The 22742-nt window shown below is 39.0% G+C and overlaps 1 pseudogene; it reads right to left on the bottom strand.

The window, feature by feature from the left end:
* Nucleotides 1-12827: 12827 nt before the first annotated feature.
* Nucleotides 12828-13500, bottom strand: LOC101617422 (annotated as a pseudogene).
* Nucleotides 13501-22742: the final 9242 nt, after the last annotated feature.

Below are 22742 nucleotides of genomic sequence, written 5' to 3'. Positions count from 1 at the left end.
GTCAAGATACCAGAGTAAATGGCCTGATTACACAGCCCACACAGGGCCCAGGCCTCCCAGAGCAAAGCACAATGGGACCTACCAGGACCAGAGAACAGGGAGGAGCCAGGGAACAGTGATCTGGCCTACTTACTCCTTGCTGTGTCTGCCTGCACACCTTTCCACCCAGGGTACCTGAACCAGGGAGCTGGAATCCGGAATATGGCCTACTCACTGCACCTATGGTGACCACCCACACACAGTCTGGCACAGGGAACCTGGACCAGGGAACTTGGATGAGCTTGTTAGCAGGGGTCTGGCATACTCATGCCATGCTTGCCTGTGTCCCCTCCTGTGCAGGGAGCAGGGACCAAGGAGCTGAGAGGAGCAGGGAAACAGCAGTCTTGCTAACTCATTCTGCAAAAGGCCCACATGCACACCTTCAGGTGTAAGGAAGCTGGACCAGGGAGCTGGGAAAAGCTGGGAAACAGGGGTCTGGCCAAGTCACTGTGCACTGAACCCTCGTGCCTAAGAAATTTAAAGAAGCATAAAAAAGAAAATTTAAAGAAACTTAAAAAGATAATTTATACAAGTTTGATTCTTTAAAACCTTTTTCATAATTGCTACCCTTATTTGAGAAACAAAGAACTTTCAATAGTTCTTATTTACAATTGCTGAATTAACTACAGTAAGTATTAAATATATAAAAATATTGTAAATTTATTTTTTTAATTGTAGCATAAAAGTCTTTGTAAATAAGAACAAAAACACATTTGCCAGGTAAAATAAATTGGTCATGTAGCATTTCTATTTTAATATAGAGGATAATGCATTAAGTAAAAAAGATGAGACATTAAAAATGTTTATTTTTAAGTACATCAAATAAAAGATTGAGATTTATAACACACAGAGACTTTTATAGATAAGTGAGAAAAAAAATGACAAACTATTTCAATGTTTCAGGGATTAAGGCACTTGCTATCAAAGCCTAATGACCCAGGTTTAATTTCCAAGTACCCATGTACTTGGTGCCACATGCATCTGTATTTCATTTGCAGTGGCTAGAGGCTCTGATTCTCTCTTACTCTCTCTCTCTCTTACTTTCTCTCTCTTTCTCCTTTCAAATAAATAAAAGTATTTTAAAATGTTGAACCACTTAATAGTCACATTAATAAATTACCACGAGGAAATTCATAGACATGTAATTCTTCAAGAAAGACATTATATAAACATCCTAGTATTCTAAGATTCATATTAAAATGATAATGCAGGAAGATTGGTGCAAATAAGAAATTATTTCCAGTGCAGTTTAGGGCACTGGAAAACATGGCTCACATATGGTAATAATATAAATTTATTTATTTAGTTTTGGTATTTTAACTTTTTCTTGACAACTTTCACAAACACAGGCAATATACCATATCCCTTCCCAGCACTCCCCTTTCCCTCTTCCAAATCCCCTTTCTACTGAATCTATTCTTTCCAACTAGTCTCCCTTCTATTTCAATGCCATCATTTTCCCCACTTCTTATGCAAATCTTGTGTAGGTAGCATCAGCCACTGTCAGCTTAATAATATCAAAGTCACTTTGTATTTTTAAATTTTAATTAATTAATTAATTGGAGAGGGAGAAAGGGAAAAAGAGAGAGAGAATGGGCATTCCAGAGCCTCTACCCATTGCTAACAGACTCCAGGTGCATCAGATGCATGTACCATACTGTGCATCTGGCTTATGTGTGTACTGGGGAATCACACCTGGTTCCTTTAATTTTATAGGCTAGTATCTTAACCACTAAGCAATCTCTCCAGTTCCCACTTTGCCTTTTGAAGACTGTACTGCATGCAATCCTCCCTTTCCTTTGGCTCTTATTTGTTCTGCTACTTCTGCTGCATTTGTCGCTGAGCCTTGGATGGTGTGACAGAGATGTCTCACTTCATGCTGAAAACTCCAGTGTTGATTTTTTTCCATCTCTTTGGCCATTCTTGAGTCACTCCTTACAACCATCTGAAAAGAGAAGTTTTCTAACCAGAATTAAGAGTAGCATTAATATATGGGCTGGAGAGATGGCTTAGCAGTTAAACGCTTGCCTGTGAAGCCTAAGGATCTCGGTTCAAGGCGTGATTCCCTAGGACCCACGTTAGCCAGATGCACAAGGGGGCACATGCATCTGGAGTTCGTTTGCAGTGGCTGGAGACCCTGGCGTGCCCTTTCTCTTCCCCCCCACCCCCGTCACTCTGCCTCTTTCTCAATCACGTTCAAATAAATAAATAAATAAACATAATTTTTTTTTAAAAAAAAGAGTAGCATTAATATATGGGCATAAACATAAGTGTTTAGAGGGCAGTTTGGCAATCATAATATATCAATTTAGCCAAGTAACAGTAGTAGTATCCCCTCCAGGGCTAATGACCCCCTCAGCCATAGGGTTTAGATTAGGGTTTCAATACTGGGCATGGATTCACTCTCATGGAGCAGGCCTCAAATCCAAACAGAGAGCAATTTTCTTCCCCCCAAATAGACAAGCCATCATTGCACCAGTTGGTACATGTTGCCTGGCTGGCCAGCCATAAGCTTTCAGGGTCCACTTCTTGTTAAGATCATTGATGACTTTTCTGCTTCCAAATGCTGTGTGCTAAATAGCTCTTTCTAGCATACTGACAGCTAGTTAACTGGGAGGAGGCTTCAAGCTCAGCTTGAGTTTGATTTCTCAGTGACCTGCAGCCCAAGCATGTGAAGTCTTCAGCAATAGGGTCTTACAACTAGTTCTGGTGTGTAACCAAGAGACTTGGAAATTGCCTTTATTATTTTAGGGTATCAGGGCCCTACCTGGCCAATGACTCACTGGAAGGTAAAGTTTTGAAATTTTACTTATATGCAAGCTGATGTAGAGGGAAGTAGGGAAATGGAATGAGAGAAAGAAAGAAAAAGAAAGGGAGAATGGGTATTTAAATGCCTCCGGCCATTGCAAATGAACTTTAGATGCATGTGCCACTTGGAGATAATGGCTTTATGTGGGTACTGAGGAATTAAACCAGTCAGGCTCTGTCACCAAGCATTTCCAAATACTAAGCCATATATCGCACCCAAGAATGTACATTTTATTGATGGTTGGGGCACACAATGAAAGTAAACATAAGGCAGTTTCTATGAAGGCTTTAAATTCATGTATCATTTGAGTCTATTCTCAGGAAATGTGGTGTAGGCTTTCACACACACTGTAAGTGTACATGTTTGTGAGATGAGCAGGCACGTGTGTGTGTGTGTGTGTGTGTGTGTGTGTGTGTGTGTATGTGTGTACATGTGAAGGCCAGAGAATGAACTTAGGTATTTTCAGGCTTTGCTCATCTCTTTTGAGTCAGGGTCTTCACCAGCCTCAGCTCACCAATTATTCTAGGCTAGTTGGTCAGTGAACACAAAGGATCATCCTGTATCTACCTCCCCAGCACTAGGATTACCAGTGTGCACCATCATACCTGGTATTTTTACATAGGTTCAGGAAAAAGAGCTCAGTTGCTAATGCTCTCATGACATAACATATTTTCCCTAGGCCTTCTCCAAATGCATTTTCAGACATGATTCTAGTAGCAACATTCTGAGGTGGGACTTAAATATGAATTTTTTAAAAAATACATACTATACTACATTATTGAACTTTAGATAGTAATCATAACAGGCTGAAATAAAGTTAGTAAGGAATAGTATCCATAGAATATGATTAAACTATATAATCTAATCAGGTCCCAAAACTGACTAAATTATGGCTATATTGATCACATTGTCAATATTTATACATATGAGGATATACATAAAGTCATATGCCTCCAAATAAAGACAAATAGAAATCATGATATATCTAGGTTTGTTTTGAACATTGGAAAAATAAAATTTTACTACTGTCTGTTCTTTTAGAAAAGTAGGAGACTTTGCATTCTAGAATATGCCATGTTAATTTCACTGTGTATGATTTTAGAGCCTGGGTGGCTTCTGCTTGGAAAACCAATTAATGAAATACACTCTTCATTTTCTTACCATGCATAAAAGCAATCCTGGAAAAAGCCAATGATAATTTCCTATGGAAGGAAATAATCAGTGTATTTTAGAATAATTCTATATATTAATTCATTTATAAATGCTTATTTACACTGTATTTTTCCTCTGTTAAAGCTGAAACTTCAGCAAATTTTATTTATGCAGCCAGCTTCATGTCATTAATATTTAGAAAAATAACAAATGCAAGATAAAGACAGTAATGGGGAAGATGCTCAGGAAATAAACGATAATCATTAAGGATAACACAACACACTTGCAAGGTGGCTAGCTGCCATAAGTCATGGAAACAACCACAGCACATTGCAGGATGAAAACTGGAACAAGAGAAAAAATATGGGTTTCTGCATTCATAAGTATATTAGCTCCATACATGCATCTATGTGAACATATGGTACCTTAGTAATGAAAACTCAAGACATAAAGAGTTCATTACAAATATAAATGTAAAATACTACTTAAATTTTTTTGTAAATTTGCACTCTTATCTCTCTGCTGCTGTTTCATCTGTAGGTATTGAAGATTTTCATAGGAAATAACAATACTATGCCCATTCGGTTACTTAGAACAAGGGAGATCCCAGATTAAGTTTAACATATGAACCACTCTCATTATACCTTGATTTACTGAGGGATTCATTAGCAAAATTGCAGTTATGCACCCCCAAACCAGCTACTTGAATGAATCCATCCAAGCAAAAGTAGGCATATTTATGCCCCTAGAAATTAACACCTAAAGTATTATCACTATTCAGACATTTGTCCATCCAACTCTTCCACATCTGTCACATGTGATGGCACCAACTCCCACTATATGAGCAGAAAAGGAGAAATTTGTTTGAAATGATCATGCAGATGTTTTTTTTAACCTGCACTAGTTCAATCTTTCTTTTTAAAAAAGGTATTTCCAGGTATGTGCCTACAACACCATTTTATTTTAAAAAGAGCACTATACCTTTTCTGTTTTGTTTTTTAGACAGAGTCATACCCTGCAGCCTGATCTGGGTTGGAATTTATTATGTAGCTAGGACGACCTTAAACTCACAGCAACCCTCTTGTCTCAGCTTCCTGAGTGCTGGAATTTCAAGTGTAAGCCATCACATCCAACTATTTAAAATGTTTTCTACATTAGGAATCAAGCAATCTACAAGTATTTGAATTCCGTTTATGTTCCCTCAATCCTACTCACTCTTCTACATTCCAAAACTGGACAACTGTATATTTAAGTCCATAAAGCCAACACTGATGCCTAGTAAGATGAATGCCTTTCTCTTTCCCTTGTACAAGCTCTTCACTTACATATTCTTTCCTCTCTTTGCTTGCTTTTTCTCCACCTTGCATATACTTTTAGGGCTATTCTGAATGTTATATCATTTAACCACTACATAGTCTATCACAATTAAGGAATGCTGACTAATTTAGTTCATGTGTTAGAGGCACCATTGGTTGGTTGTGAAACTTATAAGAGGTGGGCAAGTATCGTTGGTCATTAGAAGGCATAAGATAATTTTTATAGAACCCCTTTGGTGTCTCTCATGAAGCTTCTTGAGTTCTTGCAAGAGATTGTTAAGAAAAGAGGAAGTCTATTGACCACACCCAATCCCTGTTCTTGGTTCACAAAGTAATCACTCTCTTGTCCCCTGCAGGTCCTTACATTGCTATAGTGCCCTCCAGTGATGCAGCCAGGATGTGGCCATCATAAAGCCTGCATTATGCTGTTTGTTTTGTAAACTTTCAAAACAATGAGCTAAGTAAATATGTTTCCTTCAGAAGTAGCACTGGATCAGGTATCTTCATATTATGCTGAAAACAAAACACTAATTTTCAAGCTTTTCTTGATCTGGTTTTCATGTCACTCCATGGAAATGGTGCATATCACAGACATGCATCAAGGCACAGTGCTAAATCAAGTGTTCATTGCACACGTTTCACACATTGTAATACATGAACACGAGATACTTTGGTCTTCTTGTAGCACCCAACTTGGGTTCCAGAACATTATGCATTCCTAGTTGGCTGGAGTTTCTTTTCAAATGATTATATTACTTGAAAATCACAACAATTTTCTTTAATCACTCTTACTTCACATTTCAAAATTTTCCTAGATTTATAACATACAGGAAACATGCAATTCCACAATGAGAACAAAGATCCCAAGCCTTGTTTCTGCTTTGCAGTAAATGTACCATTCTTATTTACATAAGGGCTGATTTTTACATGTAACTTATCACATATTTCAAATTTTTGAAAATATGAAAAAAGGAAGAAAGGAAGAAACTAAATTTTCTGTACCTATTGATTAGTGAAATTGCATCATCTATTTCTTTACTATTTTCTGAAACAACTGGTTTATGACAGACTACAGAGTGCTTCAACATTTGCCAGCATTCATCCATATATTACTGGCCCTAGAGAAGAGTAGATAATGTGTTACATTATATTTTTAACTACTTATTGATTTTTGAAGTCAGTCTCTTTAGAGAAAAATTCCTTAACATAAAATTGTCTTACTGTAGCCCAAAGGCAGAGGTGAAGGGCTTCCTTTTCTCAGAATATTTTAGTTTTGTTTTTGCTGCCACATTCAAATGTCTGAGATACTTCCTTTGGACCGTTCCAGCTTGTCTGAGTTTCATTTTGTAGACCTTCACTGTATTAGCCAGAGGATTCAGTCTCTAGCCCCTGGTGATAGTAATTGCAAAGAATTAGAATGACTAGTATGAGTACAGTAGGTGGCTTAAACACTCTAGAATTAGGGTTCGGCTTTCTTTCAGGCATCCACAAAGCCTTCCTGACTTGTCTTCCCAGCTCAGTTCTGCATGTGAGATAATGTTGCTTCATGTAAATTTTTGTTTTGTAGCAAGAGCTGATCTGTCAGGCTACTAAAAACCCATTTTTTTATAACCCTTTACTAATTCCAAGAATGTCACAAAGCAGTATCTTTCTCCAACATCCTATTTATTTTTATTTGAACATTTTTCCCAAATTGTATAATATATTATGAATAACATAGGACAACATAGGAAATAAATAATTACAAATAGGCATAAAAGTTTATGGCTGAGAATTTGACTTAGTTGTACAACTTGTACACATATATGTACATATGCATATATATAATATATGCACAGGTATGTATATATGCATATAATAATTTATATGGTATATATTATATATGTAAGAAAATACTTAAATATATCTGTATACTCATCATGATATTTAATAAAAAATACTACTTGTATTGCAGGAATGCCTTTAACAATTAGTGCCTCACCCAAATCCCACTCTCCTTCCTTCATATGTTTAGTCTACTGATACCTCATAGTTGCAAACTTTCTCTTTATAACTTTACCACCTGGGAAAGCATGTCATACACCTCAGCACTAGGAGTTTTCCACACTTTAGGTATGCAAATATTTCCTAACTGTATTTATTTTTGAGTTTTTGTTTAACACAGTAAGATTTTTGTTTTCAAGTTGATACACAGAGCTTGATTTTTATATGAAATACATTTTTGATACACATATTAGCTATTCATCACAGTGACAAAATATCGGAGAAAAACAATGTAAGGCGGGATAGATGGATTTCCCTCCCTCATGGTCAGCTGGCCCCACTGCTTTTAGGCTTCTGGCAAGGTAGAAACATTGTGGCAGAAGAAAGCTGCTTCCTGACACTAGGAAGCAGAGGGATTAAGAAGAGGCTGGGTACAAATACACTTCTGAAGCATGCCCCTCTGTAACCCCTCCAAATTAGCCTCCCCATTGTTTCTGCTACCTCCTAATAATATGACATTATGAATTTGCCAATGGATGAATCCATTGATAGTGTTGGCATCCATATAATACAATCACCTCTCAATAATACCATAAGCAGCTGAGTGCAAACCTTCAATGCATGAATCTTGATATACAGTGTAATCTTGTATCAGCATTTTATTAAATGATTGTGTGTGTTTGTGTTTTCATTCTGCCCTATACCCACACACATACATATTTCTAATTTTTAAAATGCTACTATGAACGTCCATATACATCTTCATGTACATGTTTGTTCATACAATGAGTTATCTTTGAGTGGAATATCTGGGTTATAGATCTTGTACAATTCCATTTTTTCTTTAAATTGAATACTGCTCTGATTTGAATTTTCTCTCCCCCAGGTATGTTTCAGAAACTTAATTTCTAATGCAATACATTGGGAAGTGGGTTGTAAAGGAGTTGTTTCAAGAGGGCTCCACTCTCATGAATGAATTACTGCAATTATTGAGTGAGGGTGGAAGATGGATGTCTTGCTCTCCCAGCTGTGTCTTTTTATTTCCACCATGGAATGGTCCTGTTTTATTTCCCTCAGTTAATTATACTTTTTATTATTGTCACTGATGGTAGAAGTTCCATATATACCAGACCACAGAGCCCTGGATAGTTATGTGTGATGGGAATATCTTTTCCCAGGGTGGGACTCCTCTTCTCACTGTCTTTATGGATTCTTTTTAGTAAGTAACAGTTTTTAATTTAATTTTTTAATAGTAATCAACAGGTTTTATTTTCCTACTGAAACTGAAACTGTCTACGGTTCTCAGAGCTAAACATCCAAAGCTAGTCAGCATTTTCCTTCAGAGCCCAAGGGAGGGGCAGGAGCAAGAGACAAGGTGAAGAGCGTGTCTGAGCCACTAGGAAGAGGCTGGCAGGGGTACTTTCCCTCTTCCTCTCAGTGAGCTACAAACTAGATGGGAGACAACACCAAGGGGACCAAGTGTGGGGGTGACTCTGGAGGACCATCGAAGCCCCAGCGAGGAGAAAGTCGTAAAGCTCCAGACAGCAGGGCAACCTGCCAGCGAGGAAGAAGCATGAGGCAAGTCCCAGCTCAGCTTGAAGAAAGCCATTGAGCCCCCAACAGAACAGAAGGGAGCCTCCCAACACCTGGGGCTATGGTTGAGGAAGGAGCAGAGTGGGGAGCACACAGCAAGCTGGGGGTTAATTTTTTTTTGGTAATTTTCTTTATTAAAAACATTTTCTATAGTCAGCTTTTTCAGGAGTCTCCATATTGCTTTCCAAAGTGGTTGTACCATCCTGCAGTCCCACCAACAGTGAATGAGTGTCCCTGATTCTCCACATCCTCGCCAGCATTTTTCATTTGACCTTTTGATGTTGGCTATCCTTATTGGGGTAAGGTGGAATCTCATACTTGTTTTAATTTGCATTTCTCTGATGATTAGGGATGATGAACATTTTCTTAAGTGTGTGTTTGCCATTTGTATCTCTTCCTCTGTGAATTGCCTATTTAACTCTGTGCCCCATTTTGTGAGTGGGGTATTTGTCTTCTTATTGTTTAGACTTTTGAGTTCTTTGTAAATTCTAGAGATAAGGCCTCTATCAGTTGGATAACCTGCAAATATTCTCTCCCATTCTGTGGGTATTCTATTGGCTTTGCTTATTATATGCTTGTCTGTAAAGAAACTCTTCAGCTTCATATGATCCCAATGGTTGAGTGACTGTTTAAGAACTTGAGCCACTGGAGTTTTATTCAGGGAGTCTTTTTCCATTCCTATATCATGGAAGATACTTCCTAAATTCTCTTCAAGTAGTTTTCCAGTTTCTGGTCTTATGTTGAGGTCTTTGATCCACTTGGATTTGAGTGTTGTGCATGGTGAAATGTGTGGATCAAGTTTTAGTTTCCTGCATGTGGTTATCCAGTTTGTCCAGCACCATTTGTTAAAGATGCTATCTTTTTTCCAGTCTATATTGTTTTGGCCTTTGTCGAATATCAAGTAGCTATAGTTGCTTGGCCCAAAATCCGAGTCCTCAAGTCTATTCCATTGGTCTATACTCCTGTTTTTATGCCAGTACCATGCTGTTTTTATTACTATGGCTTTGTAGTATAACTTTATATCAGGTATGGTGATGCCACCAGAGGTATTTCTTTTGCTGAGGATATGTTTGGATATGCGAGGCCTTCTGCCTTTCCATATGAAATTTGAGATCATTTTTTCTATGTCTGTGAAGAACACTGTAGGGATTTTAATTGGAATTGCATTAAATCTATATATTGCCTTTGGTAGGATTGTCATCTTCACAATGTTAATTCTGCCTATCTAGGAGCATGGGAGGTCTTTCCATCGTTTCAAGTACTCCTCAATTTCTTTTTTGAGAGTTTTTATATTTTCGTTGTATAGATCTTTTACTTCCTTGGTTAACGTTATTCCAAGGTATTTTATTTTTTTTGTTGCTATTGAAAATGGGACTATGTCCTTTATTTCTTTTTCTGTGTCTTTGTCATTTGCATACAGAAATGCTTCCGATTTTCATGTTTGTAGCAGCTCAATTCGTAATAGCTAAAAGCTGGAATCAACCCAGATGTCCATCATTAGAAGAATGGATAACAAAGATGTGGTATATCTACAGAATGGAATTCTATACAGCAGTAAGAAAAAACGACATAAAGAAATTTGAGGAAAAATGGTTGAACCTGGAACAGATCATTCTCAGCGAACTTACCCAATCACAGAAAAAAAATCAACACATAATCTCACTCATCTGCAACACCTAACCCGAATCTGCCCAAGATGCCTTACATACCCAGCAAGCACCTCATGGACTAGACAATAAGATGGATGGGAGGGCGGGGAGGGAATCAAAGGGTGGAAAACAGTAATCCAGACCCAAACGGCAATGGTACCATAAAATTCTACTTCCTAAAAGACAGGCCAAATGGCTGAACCTTCACTAGACCCTTACAGGAAACACCTGAACCACAAGACACTGGAGAGGGTAGGATCAAAACTGACCTAAATCTCCTACATCTTCCCTCCCTCCCTCTCCCCCTCTCCCCTCTATCTCTCTCCTCTCTAACTCTTATATATTAGTTATCTTTTTCCTCAATTTCTTAGTGGACACTGACCTGTAACCCCCACTTCCACCTTGGGCCTACCATCCACAATGAGCTTTTGATCAGAGAAACCTACAAGGTTTCCCCAAACAATGACAGACTTCTGTCAGAGTACTTGATGACCCACCAAAGGCCAGTGGTAAGACCCTATTGCTGAAGACTCCATACCCAGCTGACGCGTAAAATGGAATGACATGGCTGGAAGCCAGGAGAGAGTCAGTTCCCAGACAGTCAGCGTGTCTAGTGCCAGAAGGTGCTACATAGGCGACTGGGGGAAATGACCAAGATCTGTCCAAGCAACGCATTGTTTAACCTAATTAGCAACAAATAACCTGATGTGATGACCACACAAGTGCAATAGTGGTACACAGCCATGGTGAGGAATTAATTGCTCTTGATTTGGCTAACTGATCCGCTCAGTGGTACTAGACCCTTAGCTGGAGCTGGGAAACAAGTCAGAACCATACCCAAACACAAGCCCACTCTACAATATCAAGCTACCATCAATCACGGGGTATAAGAGGGCCTACACCTATCAAACTGTCTATCAAAAAAGTAAGTGTTATCTCAATTTTCCGGGTGCTAACTTACTCTCCGTTGGAGAGTCTGCTTCTCTTTTCCAGATAGATGCAGATCCTAAGAAGAGAGCTGCCCCAACATACCTCAAAAGGGGCCCAACTGAAACTAAGGACAACTGGCGAAATAAGTAAGGGTGATGTTTTCCTGTGAACCGGATACCAGCACAAAGGGGAAGGAGATCAACGCAGAGAAAAATCAACTCCTACCAAATCAGAGAGCCAAAGCCTCAGAGGCCCCCAACACCTCAGCACTGAAGCAGACCAAAAATGAACCCAACATGGCTCAGGGAAATCTTGCGGAAGAGGGGGCGGAAAGAATGTCAGAGTTACATGTTGGGTCATGATTTGCAGAGACATTTATCATACTAATAACTGGGGGCTAACTCCATAATGCACCACCCATTTTCCTTAACAAGGAGGGTCTAATGGGAGGGGTTAGATCACAGATGAGCCTAAATAATGGTACCAAACTGCCTGTATTCACTGAAAAGAAAACTAATAAATTAAATTAAAAAAAAAAAACATTTTCTAAAAAAATGTGTCTTTATGTCTGGGTGATCTATCTGACTGCAGGCTGGCCTTGAGCACTGTGGGAAGAAGGAAGAGGGCAGCACTGGCCTCCCTCCCTAGGTCACCCCACCTCAAGAGGGGAAGATGTCCAAAGTTCCCATAGAATACGTGATTCAGCCCTTCAGGTGTCAGCTCTCTCCAGGTCCTTGGCCCTAACAACTTGGAAGCCTCAATGTCTTCTGATGACAAACTACTCCCAGAATTCCTGGGGTCAGCAAAAGAAGAATGGGAGTTGTCAATCATTAAGAATTTATAGAAGAGAGGCCCTTTCCCACACCTGTCCCCTATTTCCGGAATCTAGACAGATGGGACAATAGTTATGGGAACAGGGGACAGGACTGAGGAAAAACCACCCGGACCCCCCACACTGGAGTTTATGCTCAGTCACTTCCACTCCTGGCCCAACCCAGCCCAAAGCTTAGAATGCCTGTGTGGGGCGGGAGATGTCAGGAAATGGAAATAGGAGCCCAGACCCCCCAAGAGAAGCCCTGGGAGACAAGTGTAAGCAGGAGACACAATGGCCTCACCTCATCTCAGGGCACGAAAGGCATGGCACAGACTCGGATCCTGGGGTAGAAGAGGGGGACCTGAGGGTGAGGGCAGGTCAATAACCGGGGCTAGGCTAGATGCGGAAGTGAGTGGCGAGGAGCGGGCTGGGTGGGAAAAGATTTCCCAGTTTGCAGGCCATGGCCAGTTTCCCCAGTAGCACCCAGACAGGAGCACGAACGGGGCAGGGGCTCCTCTTGAAGCATTGGTGGCCACAAGCTCTCATGATCTCTGACGCAGGTGCCTCAGCCTCTCCTCCTCTTCCTCTTCCTACAGAGGCCCCGCCAGAGACCGGGTCAGAGGGGGTGCTATCCTTCTCTACCCCCACAGGAAGGGGTCTCTCACCCTCCAAGGTGGCCACTTCCTTATCCTCTCCTTCAGGGTCTTCTGACTCCTTGGGACTTTTAGGGGAGTCCTCCAGCAGGTCCCCTGCTCTCCTCTTCAGCGCCCCCTTCTCATTCTTCTCCTTGGCCGGCTCGTCGATGACCAGCTTCCCTTCTTGGTCACTGCTGCCCTCCGCATGGCCCTTCTTATCGCCTTCTCCCCCGGGGCTTCAGATCGGGCTCTTCCACACTGCGCCTTTTCTGGGAAGACTGGTAACCAGGCTTTGACTGTAGGGTTGTTCTCGATCTCCCACAGCCCCTCGCTGAACCCTTTCTCCTTGCTGGGCTTGCCAAACTTCTCCTCGGACTCCTCCTACGGGAAGAGGTCTTCGGGGCCCAGGAATGCCGTCTCATGCGCCCCCCCCCCCCCAGACTTGGTATTTGTTGGCTGTGGATTTCACGGCTGCCTCAGGCATCTCGTCAATCCGGGCCGGCCAGTGCGGGTAACCCTTCATCTTGGCGAACACCAGGTCCCCGCGTTTGGACTCCTCATGCCGGCTGGATCGTGACATGGCGGGGTTGCCGGCGCCCCGGGCTCCGCGCCGGGCCGCGAAGCGCCATCGGGCTAGTTGTGGGCGCGACGTTTGCGGGGGACCCCCGCTCCCCCCACCTCCGCTCCGCCCGGCCGCCGCGCGTCCCCCGCGTCGGCGGCCGCCCAGTTTTTAATTTTAATGTATTTCAATATATTTTCTACCATAACCCATGCTTTTGGGGTAATTGTTCATTTTTCTTTTTCACATAAATAAAATATGCCACCACCAAGATATTAACCATCATCTTTATTGGTCTTGAAGTCTTGTTTATGAAACTTTTTTTCCAAACTAAACATCTTTGATTTGTTTCTTTAAAAAAAAGGTTATTCCTTGACATTCAGTGACAACTTCTCCCTGATACTTCCATAGGTCTTTATCTTCTAATGGAGGTAATCTTTCATGTGTCAGTTAAAAGCTACTTTTTACTAGTGTCTGTGCTTAATCTTTTGTACTTCCCACTCTAAAATATTTCTGAGTAACTTCTTTCACAGCATGTGCACACATGAGCATGCATATGTGCATGGTCACACCAGGGCTTGTTGATTCTGCAAATGGATGGTATATATGCATGAACTTTTTAGCCTGGCTCTAAATGGGTAATGGGGAATTGAACCTGAGAAACCACTAAGCAATCTCCACAGCTCACTCCTTTCACTACTGTGACTTTACTTACCACCTCTCAGATAAGTCATTTTTAATAAGGGCTTTTGGTCTTATGCCTTCTTTTCCACACTTTTTACAAATTACTAACAGAGCCTTATTGTTATTTTCTGAGTATTTTTGATGCAATCCGTTCCTTTTCTTGTACGCTACCAAGCTCTTTGGTCCTCTTCACTGCTTATAGTAGATATTAATTAATTTTGACACATTTGTAATTGTGAAACACACCTTAACACACTTGTCAACAACATATCTAAAAAGAAACTTACTGGAGTAGTATGACATTGGTAAACCTTAATTTTGCCTGCCACACCTTATTTTAACAAACTAATTGGAGAATAAAATATTGGCTTAATCTGAAAATTAGACAGCAGAGCATGGCATCAAATGTGGGCTAAAGTGGATGAGTCATCAGTCAGCAGTACAGCTGAGCCATCCGGTCTCTTGAATGGCATCTAAGGTAATTCTCTCCACCAACCACTCAGCAGGGACTGGATCAGAAGGCACCTTGATAGAAGACAGTTATACCATGAGTTAAAGTTAAAACGGTTAGACATTGACTTGCAAATTCAGCAATTTCAAAACTGCTAACAGAAATTGGTGTAGAGATTTCTAAACTAACTAAACTTGTAAGTACCATATAATTCAGTTATACCACTACTGGATGTTAAATGAAAATGACAGAGCAGTGGTTGGACATTCATGTCTATTATGGCACTAATAACAACAGCCAAGATGTGGGACCAGTCTAGAGGCCTATCAACAGATGAATGGGTGGAGAAAATGTGATACAAGTGGAGAAAGAGGGAAAAATATGCATATTTAGAGGAAATTCTCGATCAGAGGAAATGACTAACAAAACTTCATATATATATATATATATATATATATATATATATATATATATAGATATATAGATATATAGATATATAGATATATAGATATATAGATATATAGATATTTCAAAATCTCAGCTTCAATTTAATGCTTTTACAGAAAAATATTTCCTCCACTCCAACTGTCTATTTTGCATTTATAATACTGTTTTTTCATTGCCTGCTTTGTTGTACTACACCAATCCACAGGTATATCCTTTGTGCAGTAGGCTATAAACTTTTCAACATTATCTTCACTGACACCAAGAGCACTGTAGACATTGGGAATGTTTCATAAGTGAATTTTACTTCCTTTAAACTTTGACCTACTTGTCTAATCTCAGTTATGTTTTCCCCTTGGACTTGAGAACAGGTCTGCCTTCTTAGCTTTGATCTCTTACTGTCTCTCTCTCTCTTCTGTTTGGAGCTATGATTTCATACTTAACCTATCTTGGCCTCAACCAACTCCTACATACCAGCCTCATCCTCCAGAGCCCTATCACTCACCTCTGCACTTACCTGTTAGTAGACATGAAACATGAAACTCCCTTTTGCATTCCCTGTATCATCTCCTGCAGAACTTTCAACTTTGAACAGTACATAAGATATAAAAATGGAACCTCTCTAAAATAGATCACATACTGGGTACTGCCTCCATATATTCAGAAAGATCAATATAATTTCCAGCCTAATATAAGATCACAATGCTGTGTTGCTCGAAATTAACAACAAAAGATGCACCAGGAATTCCACTGGCTCCTGGAAACTGAACACTTTTAAACAATAAATGGGAAGTGGACAAAATAAAAAAATGAAATTGTGAAGTTTCTAGAAATGAATGACAATAACACATAGCACAAAAGCTTATGGGGCATAGTGAAGGTGGTCCTCAGGGGAAAATTCATATCACAAAATGCCTTCATAACAAAGACAGAGAAGTCCCAAATCAATAACCTAACTATCCACCTAAAGGCATTGGAAAAGCAAGAAGAATCCAACCCCAAAAGCTCCTGACAGAAAGAAATAATTAAGAACAGAAGAGAAATTAATGAATTGAAAACTAAGAAAACAATTAAGAAATTGATGTAATAAAGAGCTAAACCCCTGGCCAATTTGATGAAGTGAAATTAAAAGAGAAACTTGAAATTAACAAAATTAGAAATGAAAAAGGAGAGATTACAACAGACAAAGTGAAATTAGGAGAATCAACAGAACTTATTTCAAAGACCTCTACTCCATACCATAAAACTGAATAATATGGAGGAAATGGATGACTTCCTGGACACATGCCACTTACCAAAGCTAAACTCGGAGGAGATTAACAAACCTATCATACCCATTGAGATTGAAAAGTAATCAGAAACCTCCCCAAAAGAAGAGACCAGGACCAGATGGCTTCTCAGCTGAATTGTATCAAACCTTCATGGAAGAACTGAAACCATTTTTCTCAAACTTTGCCACACAGAGAACAGGGAAAGCTTCACAACTCCTTCTATGAAGCTACCATCACCCCAATACCAAAACCAGGCAGAGATGCCACAAGCAAAGAAAACTATAGGCCTATTTCCCTGATGAACTTAAATGCAAAGATCCCGAACAAAATCCTCACAAACTGAATCTAACAACACCTCAAAAGCATTATTCACCTTTATCAAGTAGGCTTCATCCCAGGAACACAGGGGTGGTTCACCATACAGAAATCTGTCAATATAATATACCACATAAATAAACTTAAACACAAAAACCACATGATCATTTTGAAAGATGCAGAAAAGATCTTTGACAAAATACATCTCTTCATGATCAAAACTTTGAAGATGATGGGCATAGATGGTTTATGTCTCAATATAATAAAGGATATATAATGTGTGTGTGCATATATATATATATATATATATATATATATATATATATATATGTGAGAGAGAGAGAGAGAGAGAGAGAGAGAGAGAGTCTAAAGCCCAAATAATACTTAATGGAGAGAGACTAAAGGAATTCCCATTGTGGTCATGAACAAAACAGGGGTGTCCACTCTCGCCTCTGCTAGTGGCTAGTACTGGAAGGAAAAATAGTTGGAACTTTCCATGATATAGGAAGGGATAAAGACTTCCTAAATAAAACCTCAGTAGCTCAGAAACTGAAAAAATCACTCAACCATTGGGATCTCATGATGCTGAAATGTTTCTTCATAGACAAACATACAATTAGCAGAGGAAATAGAGTCCCCACCAAATAGGAGAAACTTTTTGCTAGCTATATAATTGACAGAGGCCTAATTTCTAGAATCTACAAAGAATTCAAAAACCTAAACAATAAAAGTCAAGCAACTCACTCACAAAATGGGGCAAAGAACTTGGCAGACAGTTCTGAGAGGAAGAAATGCAAATGGCAAACACTCACTAAAGAAAATGTTCATTATCCCTAATAATCAGGGAAATGTAAATTAAAACAGCAAATGCTGGAGAAGATATGGAGAAGTAGGAACCCTCATTCACTCTTGGTGGGAATGTAAAATGGTACAATCATTATAAAAAGAAATATGGAGACTCCTAAAAAGCTTGACTATAGAGTTACCAACATACACATTTTTTCCCTCACTGTGCATTTATCCTAAATGCTGCATGCCTCAGTTCAGAGAAATTTTCTCAACCATGTTTTTAGCTGCTCAACTCATAATAGCTAAGAGCTGGAATCAACCCAGATGTCCGTCATTAGAGGAATGGATAGCCAAGATGTGGTATATCTACATGGTGGAATTCTACCCAGCATTAAGGAAAAATTAAGCAATGAAATTTGAAGAAAAATGGTCAAATCTGGAACAGATCATTCTCAGCAAACTCACCCAATCACAGCAAGGTAATTGTTGCATTGTCTCACTCACCTTTGTTTTCTAACCTGAATCTACACAATATACTGACATACCTAATAAGCATCTTGAGGACCGGACATTAAAGAAAGGGGGTATGGGAGGGGAGAGTAAAGGTGGGGAGATGGGGGCACAAAACTGGACCCAAATGGCAATGGTACCATAAAATTCTACATCCTAGCAGACAGACTAGGTGGTTGAACTTTCATCAGGTCCTTAGACAGAACATCTGAATCACAGGACCCTGGAGAGAATATGATAAAGATTTACCTGAATCTTCTCCTGTTTCTCTCTCTCAATCTCTCTCTCTCTCTCTCTCTCTCTCTCTCTCTCTCTCTCAATCCCTCCCTCTTCTCTTTCTTTTTGTTAGTTTATAGTATCTATATTTTTCTTCCTTCTTTTCCTTGGCACTGGCCTGTAACTTCCCCTACCAGCATGTGCCTAATAATCACAATGAGTTGTTGATCAGAGAGTCCTACAAGGATTCTCAAAATAAGACAGATTTCTTTCAGAGTACTTTATGACCCACAAAAGGTTGGTGATAAGATCCTACTGCTGAAGGAATCATTATGGTGTTGGTATGGAACATGGAATGACCTGGCTGGAATCTGAATGAGACTCAGTCCCCAGATAGTTAGCTTGGTACTGCCAGAAAGTGCTACATGAGTGACTTGGGGAAAATGACCAACATTTGTCCAACTCATGGTCTAAGTTACTCAGCAGCAAACAACCTGGCATGATGATTACATCAGTGCAATAGTAGCACACAGCCATGGTGGGTAACCAACTGTCCTTGATTTGGTTAAGTGATCTGCTCAGTGGAATGGAACCCGTAGCTGGAGCTTGGAAATGAGTCAGAACCATAGCCAAAATATGAGCCCATTTTTTATTATTAAGCTCCCACCAATCATAAGCTACAATTGGGCCTGTACCTATTAAATTCTCTCTAACAAAACAATTATTATTATTCCATTTATATGGTACTGACTTCCCTCTCCATTGGAGAATTTGATTCTCTTTTTCAGATTGACACAGATCCTGAGGAGAGAATCAGCCCATCACACCACAACAGGGCCCCAGCTGAAACCAAGAGTAACTGGGGAAAAGAGAAAGAGTGCTGCTTTTTTCGTGAATGTGGTACCAGCACAAGGGTGAAGGAGATAGACACAGAAAACACTCAACTCCTATCAAACCTGATATCCAGAGACACAGAGGCTCCCAAGACCTCATCACTGAGGTAAACCCTAACATGAACCAAACATGGCTCAGGAAATTAGTGGAATAGGGAGAAGAAAGATTGTTAGAACCACATGTTGGGTCATTATGCACAGAGATATTGCCTCTTACCCATAACTGACTGTTAACCCCCCAGTGAATGACCCATATTCCCCAATGGGGAGGGTCCCTGTGGAATGGTGAGGATAGGGAGGAGGCTAATGATGGTATCAACATGACTGTATACATACTATGTACATAACTAATTTTAAAAGATATAAAATGAAAATTTGCTCTGATATCCAGGATAATCAGAGAAAAAAGCATATTTCTTTCAATAAACATTTATTGAATATTATAGTACTTTTTTAGTGAAGTCAAGTGACCATAGTATCCTAGCAACAGAAAATAGGATGTAGAGAGCTGGGAGTAAAATGACAATCAAATACAAATTTCTAAAATTAATCTAGCACAAGCTCATATTACAAATAATAACTGTTTTCCACATAGGATTATGTGCTAACAGTAAATAGTTCTTGCAAACAACTGTCAGTAATATTACTTGTTTGTAGGGAAGTCAATTATAAGCATTCCTTTTGGTTCTATCGTGCTTAGAGGCAGCAGTAAACATTGGTATTTTTTTCCCAGAGCGTGTGTAATTTAATCCTCATTTCATCATGTCCTTATGCTAATTTGTAGTAAAATCTCTGTTCTAATTGATTTTTTTTTGTCTTTAAATCTCTCTGAATCTATGCTTCTAAGGTCAAGACTACCTCCCCACCTGACAGCCCTGCAGTGAATCTGTTTATATGTTTTCCAAGAAGAGCCTGTGGATGGCTAGGCGATTCATCAAATGACCAACAGAGCAATACAAGATGGGAGTGTGAATATGCTTTGTTCTGCCAACACAGATTCACTAGGTGATTGTGTCAATTAGAGATAATTGGCTGTAAGCAAGAAAAACTAGCTTCATTCAGAGACTATGAACTTACTCAGGTTTTGGAATTAGGTGAGTGTTATAACCAAAATAAATTCAGATGAGTAATTTAAATAAAGCCTTTGTATGGTTCTTATACTTTTTTCCATTCCATGATATGTTAGCTACATCTATGAATTTCCACATATCAACCTGTTTCTTAAAACATGTCATGTTATCATATGTGTGCTCAAATGCTGTGCTTAAACCCTATGCTCAGCTATTCCTATAATATTAATAACCTACAGTTTGTTTCTAGGACATAATAGTTTTTATAGCCACTATACAAACTTAGTTCCCATAGAGGAGTTATTCAATTTTACCTGTAAACTTTCCTACTAATATATTTGACTAACAGAAAACAGATGTGAATTATTTTCTACATCAATTTAATCCTGATGATAAGGAAAATAATTCTATTGATGTCTGCAAACAACATGGCAAGGTTAATTATAGGAAGTCTTGAACCACAATGTTTTTCTCTCTACATGCTAATTTTATTTTGGTCTTACAAGTTATTTATATCCATTGAACATAAATTGAAACTTCATTGTCCAATTTAACAAAGTTACGAAGAACTCAATGCTTAGTGACCATACTTAATGAATAATCTCCTATAATTGTAAATTGACCTTAACTGAAATCATGCCTTTATTTCCTTGAATAGATATCCACAACATAAATTTCCCATTAATTTTAATAAAAATAGTGAATCATTGCATTATTGTATTTATTTCTTATACAACTTTACTGAGAAATTTTACTATTTCATTTATCATTTATTTACAAAGAGAGAAAGAGAATGAGACAGAGAGGAAGAGGTGCTTATGAGGGCCTTCTACTACTGCAAAGGGAACTCCAGATACATGTGCCACTTTATAGATATGGCTCCACATGGGTACTGGAGAATCAAACCATGATGTCAGGCTTTGCAAACAAGCATACTGAGTTGCTGATCCATCTCTTCATCCTCTGTAGGTAATTTTGAGTGCAATTTTTTTCCAAGTGCATTATAATGAAAGGAGAATCATGACTTTCTCAAACAAGGAAGATATGGTGTAAAGCATTTCAGAACTCCACTGGGTTTTCTATGAAACTCTGATTACAATTATGAGGTTAAAACTTATTCATTAACCCAAGAAGTGACTCTTTGACCTTGCCTTTCAAGACAGTCAGCCCTTCAGATATGACGAAAAGAAAATAATCCAGCAATGTTACATATTTTTGAAGTTTCATTCCCAGACCTGAGGCAAGGATTTTGAGATTAAAGTTTGTTGTTTCTTGCTTTTATTCAATATCATTAGAAACTACCATATTTTATCATATATATATATATATATATTAATTTTAATATATTACATATTGGTCATATTCCCATTGGGTTATACTGTTATGGTCCTACTTCCCCAGTCCTATTCCACTGAGGGCCCAAGAGACCAAGGTGTGTATATCTGGCCTCGCTGGTTAATTTTGTAATGTAGGTATCAGTATTCACTGTGAGGTAGGAATGCTCCAGCCAGTTTCTGTGGGCCATACCTCAGGAAACTTCTTGCTACCTTGTGGTTTTTACCATCTTTCTGCTCCCTCTTCTCCAATATTCCTTGAGCCTTGTAGGGTGTGTTAGATGTCTGCTTTAGTGTTTACTTCTGAGCAGCCTGTTATTTTCTGCTTTGGTGGCTTTTGAATTTCATTAGAGTGTACAGTAACTACTCTGGAGAAGGTTTTTAGGCTAGCCATGACAACAACACATATTTAGTCTGCCACTTCATCTATAACATTTCCTGGGCTCTGAAAAATATAATAGAGATGACTCATTTTTGCTAGGCTATCAACTTTCTTTTTTTCATTATTTTACTGATAGGTCTTGTTTCTCCCCAGTATTTGCTGCCATTTGTAGTAAGCAGATTTTCTAACCAAGAGTGGGTACAACAAAGACCAAAGGGGATAAGCATGGATATTTAGAAAAAAAAAAAAAAAGAAAGAAAGAAAGAAAAAAAAAAAAAAAGCAAAACTGATGGCCATACCCTCACCTTTTATCCAAAGAACAGTGGGAACTTCCTTCGAAGCTCTATGAGTTTCTACAACATAGGTTTCTGTATTCCCTTCTACTGTATGGATCTCATGTCCAATCAAAAGCATTTGACTACTTCCATCACTTGTATGCCACTATTGTACAGGTGTGTACATCTGTCCTGGCTGGTTTATTTTTGTAGCCTGCAGAAATCCCTTCTTGTCCACACTGCTGATGATCATTATCCCCCAGTGGCTGGTAAGGTAATCATTAAAACATTAAATGAAAAAAAAAAAAAAAGTTTCCAAGAGTGTGGGGAAAGAGGAACCCATATATACTGCTATTGGGAGTACAAATTTGTACAGCCACTCTGGAAATAAATATTTTGGATCCTCAAAAATATAAAAATTGATCTACCCTTTTCTTGTATTTTAAATTTATTATTTTCTTTTAATTGGTTGAATGATTTCCAAGATTATAGCCTTCAATGATGACTTTTTAGGTTCACACATTAAGAGTCATCCATCCCTACCTATCTTTCCCATGTAAATATGATTTCTTTGCATCTCACTTAGTTTTACGTACCACCCAATCAAGGCTATTTTATCTATTACTTGA

Source organism: Jaculus jaculus, chromosome 6, assembly GCF_020740685.1.
Source record: "Jaculus jaculus isolate mJacJac1 chromosome 6, mJacJac1.mat.Y.cur, whole genome shotgun sequence".
In the NCBI taxonomy this organism is placed as follows: domain Eukaryota; kingdom Metazoa; phylum Chordata; class Mammalia; order Rodentia; family Dipodidae; genus Jaculus; species Jaculus jaculus.
The sequence above is the reverse complement of the archived record's forward strand: the minus strand, read 5'-3'. Positions and strand labels throughout refer to the sequence as shown.